Here is a 16180-nt window from a genome sequence, read left to right on the forward strand (position 1 = left end):
CAACATATCTGTATCTCCTGTTCACTCCTGCAAGCTTAACAATAACACTCTCTGCGCTAATACAGTTGTAATTGAGTGAAACATGCAGCTGAGTATTCTTAATACTCTTCTATGGCAACACCATGAAGGGAAAAGACAGCTAGTGCTCTTGAAATGCAAGCCTAAAACACAAATATTTTGCATGGTTTTACCACAGGGTTTAATGAATGCTACTTAACTTTCCTGTTTATGAATGGAGTTAAGAGACATCTGATTGCTGGCACATTTATAAAGGAAAATTAATGCCTTCTAAGAAAACAGAAACAAATTACGAAGCACACTAATATATAGCAAACATCAATGCAAAGTTGCTGTACATAATGGACTAGTAAAGTCAGAGAAGCAGTCTGCTAGCTTTTAGGAGAACAAACACAAGAGATGTGAACACAGTAGTTTTGCACTTTCTGGTGACATCTATCAGAAACCAGCACATAAGAAAATCTTCTTTAAAACTTCTGTAATCCAGAGCTGTGATTACAATGATTATTTAAGATTCTGAAACACTAGGGATCTGGAGTGATATGGAAAAATACATATACAAGTAATGTCCAACTGGGCTTATACTAGCAATATCTGCTCCAAGCAGTGCAAATAAAATGGATGATTTAAGAACTTAGTATTTTCTTCTTTGCTAAAGTCTTTTTCCTCAAATATTCCCCATCCGTGTCCATTTTTAGTCACTCATCTCTGGAACTGAGAAAAGCTCTTCAGCACTGGTGTTTGCATTTCAGCACATCTTAAAGGTTTCTTAAGACATGATGCTTCAAATGATTCTGTGTTACAGGCTGTTCTGTACTATTACAACTAGTGCAAGAGACAAGAAACAAAGCTCTGTAAGAGTATGTTTCCACAGTAGTAAATATTTCTCACAAGAGGAACAGCTGAGAAATGGGATTACACAGCCTCCATGTGCTATCGTTGAAGCAGAACTGAAATTGTAAACAGGTAAGCAGTTGCAACCCAAATTCCCAAGTTGCAGGGATTTCTATTCACAGTCTCTGCAAGATGATGGCAGTCTAAGCTATTATTTCAGTACTCTCAAACAACAATGTGAACTAGCTGAAGCATTTACCTTTGAGTTCAGGGAGGACATTCTGTGAAAACCACCCTATGACTCCATGACATTGATATGAAAAGTCAACTACTTCACCTACTCATTAGCCTACAAGAAATACATCCTATCAAAAACACTGGGATCTGGATTGGCTCCATAACTGACACAAAAATTAATGTGTAATAAGAACAGTGAGCATGTGTACAATGTTTCTACTTATAATTTCCAAACAGCTTTATAAACATTAGTTATTTAATTCACAAAAAAATATAAAATTCAAAGGAAGCAATTATTACGTAAATGCCTAAAGAACACAGCCCAGAGATATTTTCTTTAGCCGTGTGTCATGCTTTGCCTTCCACATACTTCTAAGAAAAATATCTGCTGGAAAAATCAATTGGATAATTACTGTGAATTATTGCTTGCAAGTTTATTTTTCTACTTCAGCTGCAAAAGAGAACCATTTGAAAGGTAGTCTTACCTATTTGAAAAGATTTCCCTATAAACTAGAGTCTTTGCATTCAAACAACATCAAAGGACAAGCGATGACTTTGTGAAAATCATGCAGAATGCTGTTGCTGTCCTAGCTGGCCTTTACATTTCTGAGCACAGCTAATTAGACACCAAGCGAGATTTTATTAACAGCAAAATTATCTATTTCTGCTTTATACTTTTCTCCACTCTCAGCCAGCTAAATATCTTCATTTTATCATATCTGGGGAAAAAGCTATTGCTATTTATTTATGGCAAAGGGAATAACCAGCTTGACTAACTTTTAATAAAAGCTTACTTTGACTAATATTAATAAGAGTTTGTGGGGGTGAAGGGGAGGAGGAGTCCTTCGAAATTAATTCTGCTTCTTTTACAGAGGCCTGCTTTAATGGATAGCAGCTACACAGTAAGCTCTGTCCTTTGTGCTTCTATATATCCATTAGCTGCTTCTTCTGAGCCAAGTGCCTTTACATTTTCTCAGCTCTACCCTTTCCCTCTAATCAGCACCAGTCTTTCCGGTTTCTTCAAGGAGCTGATGGTATCTCCTTCAGCAAAGAGGCATTGCACACAAGTTGTTATAAAAGCAATGATGAACCCTCTCAGACTGCACAATTTATTCATGGACTTCCATATCAGAGACTCCGAAAGGAAGGACTAGGGTATATTTCCCCAAGACATAAAAACAGACTAACAAAACCAACACATTTAATCACCAAAAATGCAGCATTCTCTTCCAGAAAGTACAATTCTTTACCTCAGTTTAGATGTCTTAGAGATTATCTGAATGACCGTCCTCAAGCAGCTGCTAATAATTTTGTTTTACTCATGGCTCAGATGCAAACATGACCTCCCAAGCACTTCCTTCCATGGTTTTGTTACTTTCCACTGGACTAGCTGAGCTGATAAAGTGCTCACTGTTCTCCAACTGCTACTCTAAATCAAAATCCAAACTCAAATGCCTTATTGAATGCTGTTACTGTACTGCAAATACTTTCATTCTCCTGAATGATAGCATCTGTGTTTAACTAAAAAATTACCACTTTTATTAATTTTTGCAAGTAAATAATTTTCCTTCTTCAATGTTTTCCATTGATTTCCCCAACACCTCTTGCAAAATGTCAGCATTCTTCTTCAATGACAGTATATATTTTGTTAGTGTTTGGTGTCTTATCGTTATACCATGTAATTTATCGTTTTCTAAAAAAGAAACTGTATTGACCTTTAAGAATTAAATGTGACAGACATAAGCATAAACAGCTGTCCTGGGTTTAGCAGTAGCAGTCATTTTTCTCCTTCTTAGTAGCTGGTGCAGTGCTGTGTTTTGACTTTCGGCCTGGGAACAGGGCTGATAACACTGATGTGGTAGTCTGACCAAGGACTTTGTGAACCTCATGCTCTGCCAGGGAGGAGGGGAAGCCGGGAGGAAGCAGAGACAGGGTGCCTGACCCAAACTGACCAAAGAGGTATTCCATACCACAGCACATCATGCCCAGGATGTAACTGGGAGTTACCCAGAAGGGCTGGGAGACTGCAGGGTTGGAGGAGGTATCGGTCAGTGCTTGGTGGAGCTTGGGGGGCGAATTATTGGTTGGCTGGTGGTGAGGTGTTGTATTCGCTTCCCTTGTTATTTCCTTTATCGTTGTTATTATTGGTGGTAGCAGCAGTGATTTGTGTTATACCTTAGTTACTAAACTGTTCTTATCTCAACCCGTGCATTCTTTTGATTCTTCCCATCCCTCCAGGAGCTCGGGGAGGCCAAAAATGGGGGGGAGTGAGAGAGCAACTGTGTGATTTATGGCTGACTTTGTTTAAATCACGACAACAGCCTCCTGCCTTTGTGAAGCAAATGTTCATTTTCCCTCTTGTAATTTAGGCTGTCTTCAGTTTTTCTCTTATATCAGTGTAATTCTCAGACATTTCTTCCCAAGAGAGTGACATTCAGTTATGTAACAAAGGTGTTTCTGGCACAGACTTTATTTTTCAGATACAAGGTAGATTAGAAGATCAAATTAACCAAAAGCTTGTTTACCAAAGAATCATAGATTCATTTAGGTTTGGACGCCACTTTTAAGATTAAGTCCAACTGTTAATCCAGCACTACCAAGTCCACCACTAAATCACATCCCTGAGCACCGCATCTACACATCTTTTAAATACCTCCAGCAGATAATGGCTCAACTCTTTCCTTGACAACCTTTTCAGTGAAGAAATTTTTCCTAATAGCCAAATTAAACCTCCCCTATCACAACTTGAGGATATTTCCTTTTGTCCTATTGCTTGTTAACTGGGAGAAGAGACTGGCATCCACCTCACTACAACCTCTTTTCAGGTAGTTGTAGAGAGTTATAAGGTCACCCCGAGCCTTCTGTTCTCCAGACTAAACAACCCCAGTTCTCTCAGCCACTCCTCCTAAGACCTGTGCTCCAGACCCTTCACCAGCTTTGCTGTTCTCCTTTGGATACACCCCAGCTTTTCAACACTTAACATCACAGGACTGAAGGAAGCAAGATTTCCACTGGACCGCTTGCTTAATAAAGTCAATGGTAAAGATTGACAAGCTTTAAAAAAAAAAATATGTATACAGTGGCACCATTCCATGGGAACTGGAGCTATTGCTGGTAGTGATTTATGATAAAACACATTCTAATAGTATATGATTCCACCATAGACACAAGATGCAGAGTATATGCAGCAAAGAATTTATTTACGTTTTCTGTGATGGGAGATGATTCCTGGATTAGCTGATAAATTGCATTAATAAAGTGACATGCAAAAAGAAAAAAACCTGTGGTGTGCAGAACATTCTGACAGGAAAGATGTGCGCAAAGGTGACAACATTAGCATATCAATATGAATTTGTCAGTCATATAAACCTGGAACGCTGGGTTGCACTTTGCTTTAAAAAGATCAGTTTGCTCTTCGCAAATAAGAAGTGACAGCAGTGAAAAACACAGTTCACTCCTGCGCGTTGATGGCACTTGGGGTAAGAGAGATGAAACTGGATGAAGAACATCTTCAAGTAAAAATATCAACCAGCTATTTTCTAACCTTAAGGTGTCTGGCTGCCTGTAAAGAGATGGCAGGAGCTAGGTAGCATGCAAAGAAACACAGCCTTCAGTGTACAGCCACAAGAAATTTCAATAGGTATTTGGTCCTCAATCAGGACAAAAACATCAACATAGAGCTTGAGATTGATTTTTTCCCAGGTGGAAACTTTGAAAAGTTTAGTTGTTTTGTTTTGGTTTTTACTAAATAAAAATTACTTGCGGTGTTTCGTAGTCCTCAAGTCAAACGCTTTCATTTGAGATTTGGAGACGTGAGAAGCAGCTAGAATCTGTGGTAATGGAGGCCAAATAAAATCCTGCCAATGAAAGACAGGAGTATAAACAAAGCTGCTCTGTGTTGACAGATAAAACTTCAATATTTTTAGGTCTCACTATTGATGCCTGACAAAAGTATCATCATACAAGTCTTAAGATTACCACAGACAAAAAAGTGTGATTTTCAGTCCTTCCTCCTCCCCCCAACTCTTGCACCAAAAAAAATTGTTTCAACTTCTAATTATCTTTAGTCCTCTTTTTCAATCTCCTGTTTCCCTGCTATTTATTGCTTTGTCTTTTACCCCTTTGTCCTTCCTTTGGATTTCTTCTCTTCAGCTTTCTGTATTTTTGTCCCAAATGGGAAGTTGGCTGTCTTTGCCTACTAACCCAGCTCCAGCCTCCAATTACCCTTTCTTTTGCCTTCTTGGGCATCCCACGCACTACATCAGTCAAAAACAAGAACATGAGGCAAGAACTGCTTAGCAGCAGGGCACACTAGTTCAGCTTTCTGGGATAGCAGTATTTCATTAGAGTGATGCTTGAATTCACCTGAAGTACATAAGCCAGACCAGGATCTCTCTATCTTTATCATCCATAAAAGAATATGTGTGCTCTATAGGAAGAGTGATGAAGGACTCTGTGGAACCAGAATAAATCCATTAAACACTCTGAACACATTGTTAGACACAAGAAATCAGTTTCTTTAGCCTACAAATGCTACCTCTACACACATTCCTACCACTACAAATCCTACTTGACAAAATCAAATTATTTGAACAATTTAGCAAGGCAACAAACATTTTATCAACACTCACCATCTGTATTGGTTTTAAAAGAGCAAAAGATTTATAAAACAACCTCAATCCCAAGAGCTTGCTACATGTATGAGAACAAATTAGTTCCCAACAATAGCCTGAAGGGGGTATGTGACAATTAAAAGATTTATCTTTTCCCCTGCCTGCCTCAGAAAAGCTAAGGAAGACTCACATTTTAATTCTAAATATCCCAGATCTCCGTATTATTTTCATAGTACTTTTCATAGCTACTTTCTTATTATAGCCATTGCACTGGGGATGTGTATGTGTGTGAAAAAAAAACAAAACAAAAAACAACCCAGGCTGTGAGCTATTTCCTTTGTGGTTTATATAGACAGAAAAGGGTTTTCACATTAACTTTTTTCAAAGGTCCAGTAAAGCTAGAAAGTATTTTTAATGAGGTTGCTACGTGGTGCCAATCCTAAACAAATGGTAACCTTTATAAAGAGAACAATGCTGTTGACAGACTAATATGGTTAGAGAAATTGTCAGATGATCAACTATTATCATTATGGATGCAATAACACATTATGAGTGTAGGTACAGAATCCCAGTTTGGCTGGGGTAGAGTTAATTTTCTTCATAGTAGCTAGTATGGGGCTGGTTTGGATCTGTGCTGAAAGCAGTGTTGATAACACAGGGATGTTTTAGCTGTTGCTGAGTAGTGCTTACACAGGGTCAAGGCCTTTTCTTCTTGGCAAACTGCCCTGCCAGGGAGCGGGCTGAGGGTGCACAAGAAGTTGGGAGGGGACGCAGCCAGGACAGCTGACCACAACCCCCAATAACATAAAGTGATATTCCATACCGTATGATGTAACGCTCAGCAATAAAAGTTCAGGGAAGAAGAAAGGGGTAGGGTGGGGATGTCCAGAATGAGAGCATTTGTTTTCCCAAGTAACCATTACATGTGATGGAGCCCTGCTCTCCTGGAGATGGCTGAACACATGCCTGCCAATGTGAAATACAAATGAATCTCTTTGTTTTGCTTTGCTTACACACACAGCTTTTGCTCTATCCATTAAACTGCCTTTATTTCAGCCCATGAGTTTTCTCATTTTTTTCCTCAGATTCTCTCCCTGATCCCACCACGGGGGGGTGAATGAGCAGTTGTGTGGTTCTTAACTGCCTATGGGGGATAAACTATGACAAGCCCATAACAGAATGCATATAAGGCTAAGGTAGCCTAGAGAAAAGAATAAATGCCAAGTTTCCTCATGAAAAATTGCAATTAATCCTTTCGAGGAGTTCGTGTCAAAAATAAGTCTCAGCTAATGAACAATAAATATGAGACATTGCTACTCAAGTAGTGTGGAAGAAATAGCAAGGCAGAGGCAGCTCTACAAACTGGAATGTGTCTACAAGAGCTGCATTAGAGGGCAATTGTGTGTGTGCATTAAATTTATTACCCACGTACATAAATACACTAGATTCATGGTAGAATGTTTTTTTGCTATGCCAGAAAGCCAAGCACTACAGAAGTGAGAAACTAGTAGCTAAGTAGAGTTGACTATGTATTTTTAATCCTTGTGGAGAGTGTAACTGAAACAGAGGAGCAAAGCAATATTTTAAGGCAAATTACCACCCCATGCTGTCACAAAAGCAATGGAAAAGCTTGTTCTGAGAGGATCCAGCTTAGTATCTGAGAGTCCTCCCTTGAGTTCTTGCTAACAAAGTAAAGCAAGCGAAGCCTTAATAGTAAGAATATCTAGGTCCTGGCCTGCTACATTAGTAAGTTGATAGCAGCTTCTCAGTTGAGTTAATCCATCAGCTATGAGCATAAGTATCAAAGTTTCTTAAATATTTAAGAAGAGAAACCTGCATTGACAGGACAGTAGTTCAAAGCTCAGTGAGCCCACTCACTGAAAAAAAATAAAAATAAATATTAAAAATGAAACAATTATGCACTTCAAATGTGTAGCTGACTTAATAAACAATAGAAACTGTTACTGTAAGAGGTCGAAATACTAGTTTGAGGTAGTTTTTGACAGAAATAGACATTCTAAGTGAGCAATTTGATGTTTTTGTAGGAAATTTTCACTGAAATTTCAACTTTTTGCTAAGAAAATTTTCCATTTAAAGGCAAAATTTCCCCAGGCAGGGGGGAGGAAGGACTCTTCCTATTGCTACAGAAAATAACAAAATCTGTCTGATAAAATCATGCTCACACTCATGGAAATGATATAAGAAAGCATTTGCCATGCACAGTTTCTGCTTTGCGTTGTAATTTATGACCACAAGCCCAGTCGCTGAACATCAGCCACTAAGCTGGACAGGATAAATGGAGAAATCAAACAGTGATTAAGCAAGATGGTAATTACAGCTCATAAATGAAAGATGATCGTCCCTTTAGAAAGAGTATACAAAGAAAGTAATTTTGCAGTCAACTCTTGTTAATATTAGCTATAGTGTAATACTGCATAGTCCAGCCTAGTACAGTGCAGCAGAGCAAAGCACAGCTAAAGAGCATGCAAGATCCATCTTCACATAAAATAAACTTAGCTTTTTCTGATTACATTCAATCTCTATACTACATTATTATTTGAGAATTAATAATAACTAAAAAAAAAGGCACAATAATAAAAATCTAAGTGCCTTCCCCAAAGTTCCAAAACAGTCATCAAATGTTAATATTTGGAGTTTATCTAAATAAATGATGTAATTTGTAAAGAATGCATCTTAAGCTACTACATTTTGCTTTCATGCGTCTTCCTCCCTTTTTGCTACTGCTTATTCAAAACTCAGCTGGTGATATATGGTGAATCCACAAAAAATAGTCTAAATCATTTCACCTCAGAAAATTAATTGCCTTCCTCTCTGTTGTCTTCACAATGCTTCTGGAAATTGCTGAATTATTGGGAAAGGTCAGATCATTTTCAAAAAGATTCTTTTTCTGCCAAATGAGCCAGTCTGACACTAAAAACAGGAGAAGGGTTTCATGATTTGCTGCATATAAAAAGCAATCCCATTTTTTGCAAGGAGAGGCATACACAGAAAAGCTTGTGACAAAATCACTGACATTTGGTTTCCAACATTAGCAGCAATGATTTGTTGATGTAACTGGTAATCTCAGAGAATTTTACAAAGCTGATTAGAAGAAGAGGAATTCTGAAGTCGAGACAGAAACCAATTTCTCCAAGCTGAGCTGTGCCACAGGCAAACTAGAACTCAGGTCTTCACAAACTCAGTTCAATGCTTCCAGCACTCAGCAACTTTTTGTCTTTTGCCTCTAGGAAAAAACAGATTAACTAAGAACATACTTTTCCTTACTTATTTTTTTAGGTAAATACAGCTTTTTCCACCTGTTCAAATCCAAAACCTGCTGGGTTTAGGCTGTATCAAGAATACTGAACAGGGCTGATACAGCACAAAAAATACTTTTCTCTAGCACACAGGAAGAGAGGTCACTGACAGTAAGAGTTTGATGGATCAGACCCCCAAAAGGATGTTAGCACATCCTATTATATAAGATGATCAAAGCAAGGAAAATATATTCAACACTACAAATTACTGCTAGAATTATGACAAACACAGAAATCACAGCCTGATTCTTAATCTAAATTATATCTGCTCTTCCTGGACTATTTCCACTATAACTCATTTTTGAACTTTGAAGCATTTTAAATGATAGCCAAGATAAAAAAAGAAACTAAAACCTTATTTTTGGATGCAAAATTAAAAGCTGACTTTGCTTTTTAGTTAGAAAGGCAGAAGTTTAGAGCAGAGTAATCAGAGTATTTCTGGATTAACTTCAGAAATTGTCATGAATACCTAACCTAGCGTCAGCATGTCCTTTCATTCTTCCTTACAGTGACTTTTAAGAGTTTAGTCTGTACTCCTTTTAAAATAAATATATTTTCTCTAATAATCCAATGTGCTATAGTACTTTTGAGTTTTATTATTACTGCTACTTGTAGTGTTCAATTCCTCCCGTATGCTTAATCTGCTCTGGTTTATCTGTTTTGCAGAGGTTATGGATATTGAACGTAATTATGTACTTTTCTAAAAGGCCTCAAAATGCAACTATTCTTCCTTCCTTAAACTCTAAGGAATATAGAAAGATGTAGCAGGAAAGCTTCTTTGGCCTTGTGAATAAATCCCAAATGTATTTTAAAACAGTTTACTGAGCAGGCAGAAACAGAACAGCAATTTACAGACCATTGCAGCAAACTTGTGGGAAAAACTATTTGTTTTCTGGAAAGCTTGGTGGAGGGAAGTTACAGCTGGCATATTTCTAGAAAATCTTCCATTAGAAAAAATAGCTTTTCTACTGAGTTTCTATATGCTTGTTATTCTTGTCTATGCTGCCAGAATATGGTCTCATATGAGCATTCCAAGTAGACAGTTTTCTAAAATGGATGAGATTTCTTTTCTGTAATTGCCTGTAATGTTTTATGATGAACAATCCATAAAAATTCTTCTTCAATGAAGAAAGCAAGTAACATTAAATAGCCTCTTAATACAACAGTGATAGTAAGATAATCTCGCCTGTTATGAAAAAGCAAAGTCAAGAAGCCTCCTTGTTTTACTTATCAGGTAGCAGTTAAATACAGATGCACCACCGATGCCCTATGAATTACGTGATAAAGCTACCTGAAAATCTTGTTACCATGATTCCATGCACACCTCCTCATCTTACTTCAGACCTTAAAGTGTGCATTTTATTATGTATTAATAGGTATGTACGTTATTATATATAAATATATTCAGTAACTCCTGGAAACAGAAAAGACATTAGTAAAATCCCCCTTAATTTGGATGTTTGGAAGGAAACAAATTGCTGGAAAGAGCCTTGTAGGAGACAGAGGAAATTGTTTTGCCAGTAGGTTCCTCTTTTATTGACTTTAATGGACTTAGGCCCATAGGAATTTCAGGTGGCAACAGCAGCTAGACATTAGTTTCAAGAATGTAGGTTCAGAACATGCAAGACCTAATAAAACACATTGTTTTCATCTCTGATGTATGTGACCTTATAATACTGCTATAATTGTAACTTAAAAAAATAGAATCATTAAAGCAATTTAAAAAAAAATAAGAATATGGGGAAACATGAAGGAGTGCACACATATATGTTAAGTTGCTGGTTCATCTCACCTATGACATTGGACTGGCACTTGAGCAATTGGAAAAAGATGAAAAGGCAGAAGTGCCTGGAATTACAATTGCAAATACTTTGTCTCCCACTGGAGAAAATAAGAATGTACAACAGTCAGGGGGAAGGGAACCCAAAAAAAACCCCAAAACAAAACAAAAGCACACCCCCACACCTCCCTCAAAAAAAACAAAATCAAACAAGCAAACAAACACCCCCACCCCCCAAAAAAAACCAAACAAACAAAAAAACAACAACAACAAAAAACAACCAAAAAACAACCAACTTGGTAAAGATTTCACACTACTTTGTGTCAGGGACTGCAACAAAGAGTTTAAAGAGGAAAAGGAATAATAACAGGAAAGACAACTAATCACAATAACCCAAGAAAATGTTTTTTATAGCACATTCCGCTTCATTCTGCCTTTACCTCCTCTCCACATATGATTATAAGGTAGAAGTACCACTTGAATCAATCCACTTAATTTTTAAAAACAAAAACCTTATAATGCCTTTTCCTCTCAAAGCCCAAGCTGACCAGGAAACCAAATGAATACTTTTCACTGAACTGTGACCTACAAATTATATTTTGACACCAGCACCTCACTTACCAACTATTCAACTACTTCAATCATGTCCTACACACAGCAGCTAAAAAACAGAGGACCAGCTCCTGCTTGTGACAGTGGAAATTAAGTGTATTTAGCCTTTCAGAAGGATTGGAAAAGTCAAACTCTCAATAGCTGATGAAGTCCTCCTGGTTCTTTCTTCATCCTTCATCAGAGTTTTCTCACACAAAATATTTTGTGACTATTACATATAATTCAGAATACTCTTTATTTCTTTGTAGTGTTAATTTCTCATTACTCATCCCTAGACCTGCCCAGTTTCATTTTATTCTAAAAGTAGCTAACAGTGAAGTTGCACTTCAGCGTCATACTCCAGAAGAAAATTTGTCTTTGACTCTGATTGTCCCCACCCCTCCTGCTACTATGAAAGGCCACATACAGTATTTCTGATTTTGTCCAACCCCTTTACTAGAACATCCTTACTCACATGCTTGTGAAGTTGCCTGCTATCCTATTGAGTCATTTTCAGTTGGTGCCAGGAAGAAGACTTGTGCATTTATAATCAGAAATCAAGTTCAAACTGAATCTTCCAGCTGTGTTTAAGCCACACAAATGAAAACAAACTGTTCAAAATCCAGGATGACATTATCATGACAGCAGCACAATGCTAACAAGCAGCTATAATAAAGAGGACAATGCCAAGCATCCTTAAATTGCAAAAATTCTCCTGCTGTAGCCAAAGCTTTGCATGACTGACTGAAGAACAGGAGCTGAGGAAAACTAAAAACTGCTCGTAAAGGATCATCTCTTCTAGATGGCAGCTGGAAGGATGGAGGGAATGAGGTCATTAGGGTAAGCCTAATCAAGCAAGCAAATTGAAAAAAACAAAGGCATACTTAGTGCCCTCGGTGCTATAAGCAACAAAATGAAAAAGGAACCATAGAGGACAGATCTTGTGAAATAGAACTTCTGTACATAACAATGATGCAGTTAGCAAGCATGCTAAATAGAGATGCCGTGCAGACTGCTATTTTACTACAATTCCCTACTGGTACACTACTGCTGATATTCTCTGTCTCTCTTTCCCATCCCACACAAAAGAATTTAGTGGAAGAGTGACATCAGTTGAAAACGTCAAGTACACCAGAAGACCTATAGAAGATTAAATCACAGTTTCGTAAATAGCAAAGAATAGGGTAATTTCTAAATCTACCTTGTAATCAAGATGCTAAGTCAAAAGCTTAGCTTCTACTCAGCTCGGAATGAAAGGTTTTGCTAGAACTGTGAAAATGTAACTTCAAGCTATATAAAGGAAGAACTACAGACAATCAAAGCTACTTTCCTGATCAGACTTTGAATATTTCTTTCACGTTTCTCAGTGTTTCTGTGAAGCTTGGGGAACTGCTAATAGCAGCAAGTTTAACCACGGCTGACTGTACAAGCACAAAGGAGCTATCAGTGGAAAGGCAAAAGAAAACAGCAAATAGCAGATAATCAGAAAGCAGTCACACTAAAATTTAGTACAGTCTTAACCAGAGGAAGATGAAATACTCCTACTGCAAATATACATAACCTGGAATGGCCAAAAGCTAGCATAAGAAACCACATACCTGTACTGGTTTTAGAAGAAAATGCCAGAATGTTTACCTTCTACAACCACCTCACTTTTCTACAAGGACTGAGAAAAGACACAGATCTTTGTCTTTTGTACTACTCCTTTGCGTAAGTTTCACCACAGACAGGTAGGTTTTGTTACTTAGAAGTTATTAACAGAAATGCTTTCACTAAAGTTGCTGTGAAACTTACTTGAGAAACTGAATGCTAATGACCTTCAGCTGAACAATCAGTAAGTGTATAATCGATACAAATGTTGATGGAGAAACACAGCTGACTTCACTGTCCAAGTATATTTCCTCTCTAGGCAAAAGCCAATTACTGGCTGCTTAACCTCTTTCCTTAAATAAAATGGTAGCAAGACAGGTGCTAAAGGGTAGGTCAAGTTATTTCTTTACTGCAGTCTTTTTGACGTAGGAGGATGTGGTTTTGCTCTAATTGATTGTACCAGACTGCTCCTTTAGGGTTTCAATAAGAATGAAAACCAGAGCACAGAACATTTATTCTAGTAATCACCAAAAGGAATCATAAATGTTCCCTACAGAAGGCTGATCCAGTTGCCCAACATTTTCCCTGTACTGTTTAGTGTTCCACTTCTTAAAACTAAACAGCTCCAGATACTCACCCACCTCTTCTTCCAGATTTGAATACCTGCAGCAACACAGCAAATAACATCCAGCTTACTGAGCAAGTGACTAGTGAAAAACTGAGGTTGTTGCTAAAGGACATTTTTTCTTCTCTTCACACACAGAGGAATGGGGAAAAGCACACTTTATATTCCCTACAGGAGTGGGATAGTTCCTCAGTGTCCTCAGCATACCCCTGAAGAGGAAGACAGGACACTTTTGTCACATACTGTGTTGGTGGTCTGGCTGACATACCACAAACACAGACTACAAAAAGCTTCCTGGTTTTTGTTTAAAGTCTGAAGGACTCAATATACCTATAGCTTTGCCTGTATAAGGTGATGTTGACCAGTACTGACTTCTCACTGTGACTAGGAATCCATTGAGAACAATTTCTCTTGGCAGCACTGTAAAGGATTAGGGAAGGAAACATGGGACTGGTTTCTCCAGAACACCCAGTGTGCAATGACAAGCAGTTTTCCAGGACAGAGAGCTAGACCAAACTTCATTCCTGTGAGAAGAGAAACAAGAACTCAGACTCCTGCTCTCATAGCCAAAATACAGCCCCTAATTTGCAGCATCGGGCCAGATTACCGCACATTGAACATTTTTCAGGGGAACTCGCCACTGAGACAGAATTTACAACACATGACTAGGACATGACTCCATGAACTGTACAGAGTAAGTAGTTTAAATACAGATCCTTCATGTTTCTGTACAGGGTAAGTTACTGGACGTGCTAACAGTATGCTGTTCCTGTGTGTTTGCACTCTGCTGCATTGTTGGCAGTACTGTGTGCAAGAAATAAGGTCCCACTAGCCTGGGAATGTGAAAAACACTCATTAGAGTCTGAGGCTCCTAGTTTGGGCATAAGGGTGGAAAGGTATAGGGCACAGGGCTGAGTTTGTGCTTTCTGACTCACAGCCATATGAAAATCTTGAGTGAAGCTCTTAGAGTCAATAACTGAATGTCCAAGTCTCTGCTATAACTAGTCAATTCAGTAGTCCTCACTTACTGGAATCCCCATCTGAACCCTTTCAACACTCAAACTCACAGAGATTTTCTTCACCACAGTTAATTCAATTTCTTGGATTTTGTCTCTGGTTTAGACCATTTATTACAAGTCAGACTCCTTTTCCCAGGTAAGGGATTCTCTCAGTCTATCCCACTGGTCTATTTTAGATGACATGATACAACAAGAAGCCCTAGCTACTAAGCCTCTGGCCAGCACCCCAGTGATTTTACCAGAGGAGAGTGCCTGAATCACTCAACTGCTTATTCCTTACTGCCTTCCCAAAGTCCCCTTCACACACATCCAAAAGGCAGAAAAATATACCTCACAGTTTGCTGGAGAGCTAACTTACAGCGTGGTTCAACTCCCTCAGCACTACTACAGCTTCTGCTGACTTTGCTTCTTACTATGAGACCTCTTGAGAACAGGGCACAAAGACTGCTGGGAAACAGTGTGTGAACTACTATTCCCTTCTTTAGACTCACCTCCAGGGAGAGGATTAAAGACAATACAGATGGAAGACTTGGGTCTTGAAACGGAACTGTGGGATTAACTCCAGTGTTTTTCCTGTGATGAGGACCTGCAGCACATGGGTAGGTTCCACAAGCGCTATAGCAAAGGGTGGTTTTCAGCAGAGATTCTCAGCCTGGGATGGGCTGCTGCTTGGGATCATGGCAGGTGGTAAGAACTGCGAAGCATACAGAAATGGCCACAGTTGCCGTCATTCAAATTAAAAGTGTAGTGCAGACCTGACAATTAAAGTGCAGGCACTATTCACACTAGGTAAATACAGCAGGGACGAAGTGGAACACAGGAATATTTGATTTTTGTATGAAGCTTTTGTTTAAAAAAATGTAAATGTGTCATTGTTGATAGGAGTATTGTATAGCTCCCACTCCTGTGATACAGCTGAAATATCAGCTGATGACACGTAGTAGCTCTAAACTGTTAAAGCATGGAGCAGATCTGCACTAAACCGCATTTTCTCCCCAAAGACTGCAGCTTATCGAATAACAAAGATTTGTTAGTTGAAGTCCCCTGCAATCAACCCTTGCATAAAACATGCATCCCCAATGCCAGCTGTTGTTAACATGTTAATGAGAAAATTGATTTCTCAGATGTGAAATCATCAGGTGTTACATTTCCTCATTTACCCTCTTTTACCAGCATAAAAATCACCACATATGAAAATAATGTTTGCTCAAAATAATAATAGTATGAAGTGTAGAATAAATGCAGATAAGTAAAAAAGAACTAAAAAAAGTAATTTTTGCAAAGATACAATGAAAACAAACCATTACCATTTTACACATATTTAGGGACATCCGTGTTTAGGGCTGCATAGTGTTTCAACAAAAACCAGTGTCTGATGAACACACAAATGCCTTTACAGGCATGTAAGAAAAAGTCACATTATAATTTTATAAATGTTTCTTGATGTCGGTCATGGTTTAAGCTGGGCTTAAACCACAGAAATGTCAATTACATGTTACAGATTGAAAAGTGAAATTAGCAGCAGGATGTATTTATCTATCTGAAAGGAGTCACTA

General features: G+C 38.2%; 1 long non-coding RNA gene across 1 annotated transcript in view; it reads right to left on the reverse strand.

The window, feature by feature from the left end:
* LOC134173036 (uncharacterized) overlaps positions 1-13199 on the reverse strand; it is a 41207-nt gene extending 28008 nt beyond the window's left edge. The window contains exon 1 of the long non-coding RNA XR_009968108.1: positions 12989-13199. This is a non-coding gene — a long non-coding RNA (uncharacterized LOC134173036). The remainder of the gene's footprint in view (positions 1-12988) is intronic.
* Between the last annotated feature and the right edge of the window lie 2981 nt (positions 13200-16180).

The sequence above is a fragment of the Pezoporus occidentalis genome, unplaced genomic scaffold (genome assembly GCF_034315485.1).
Source record: "Pezoporus occidentalis ecotype Australia unplaced genomic scaffold, CSIRO_AGI_Poc_V1 ctg49, whole genome shotgun sequence".
Classification (NCBI taxonomy): Eukaryota; Metazoa; Chordata; class Aves; order Psittaciformes; family Psittacidae; genus Pezoporus; species Pezoporus occidentalis.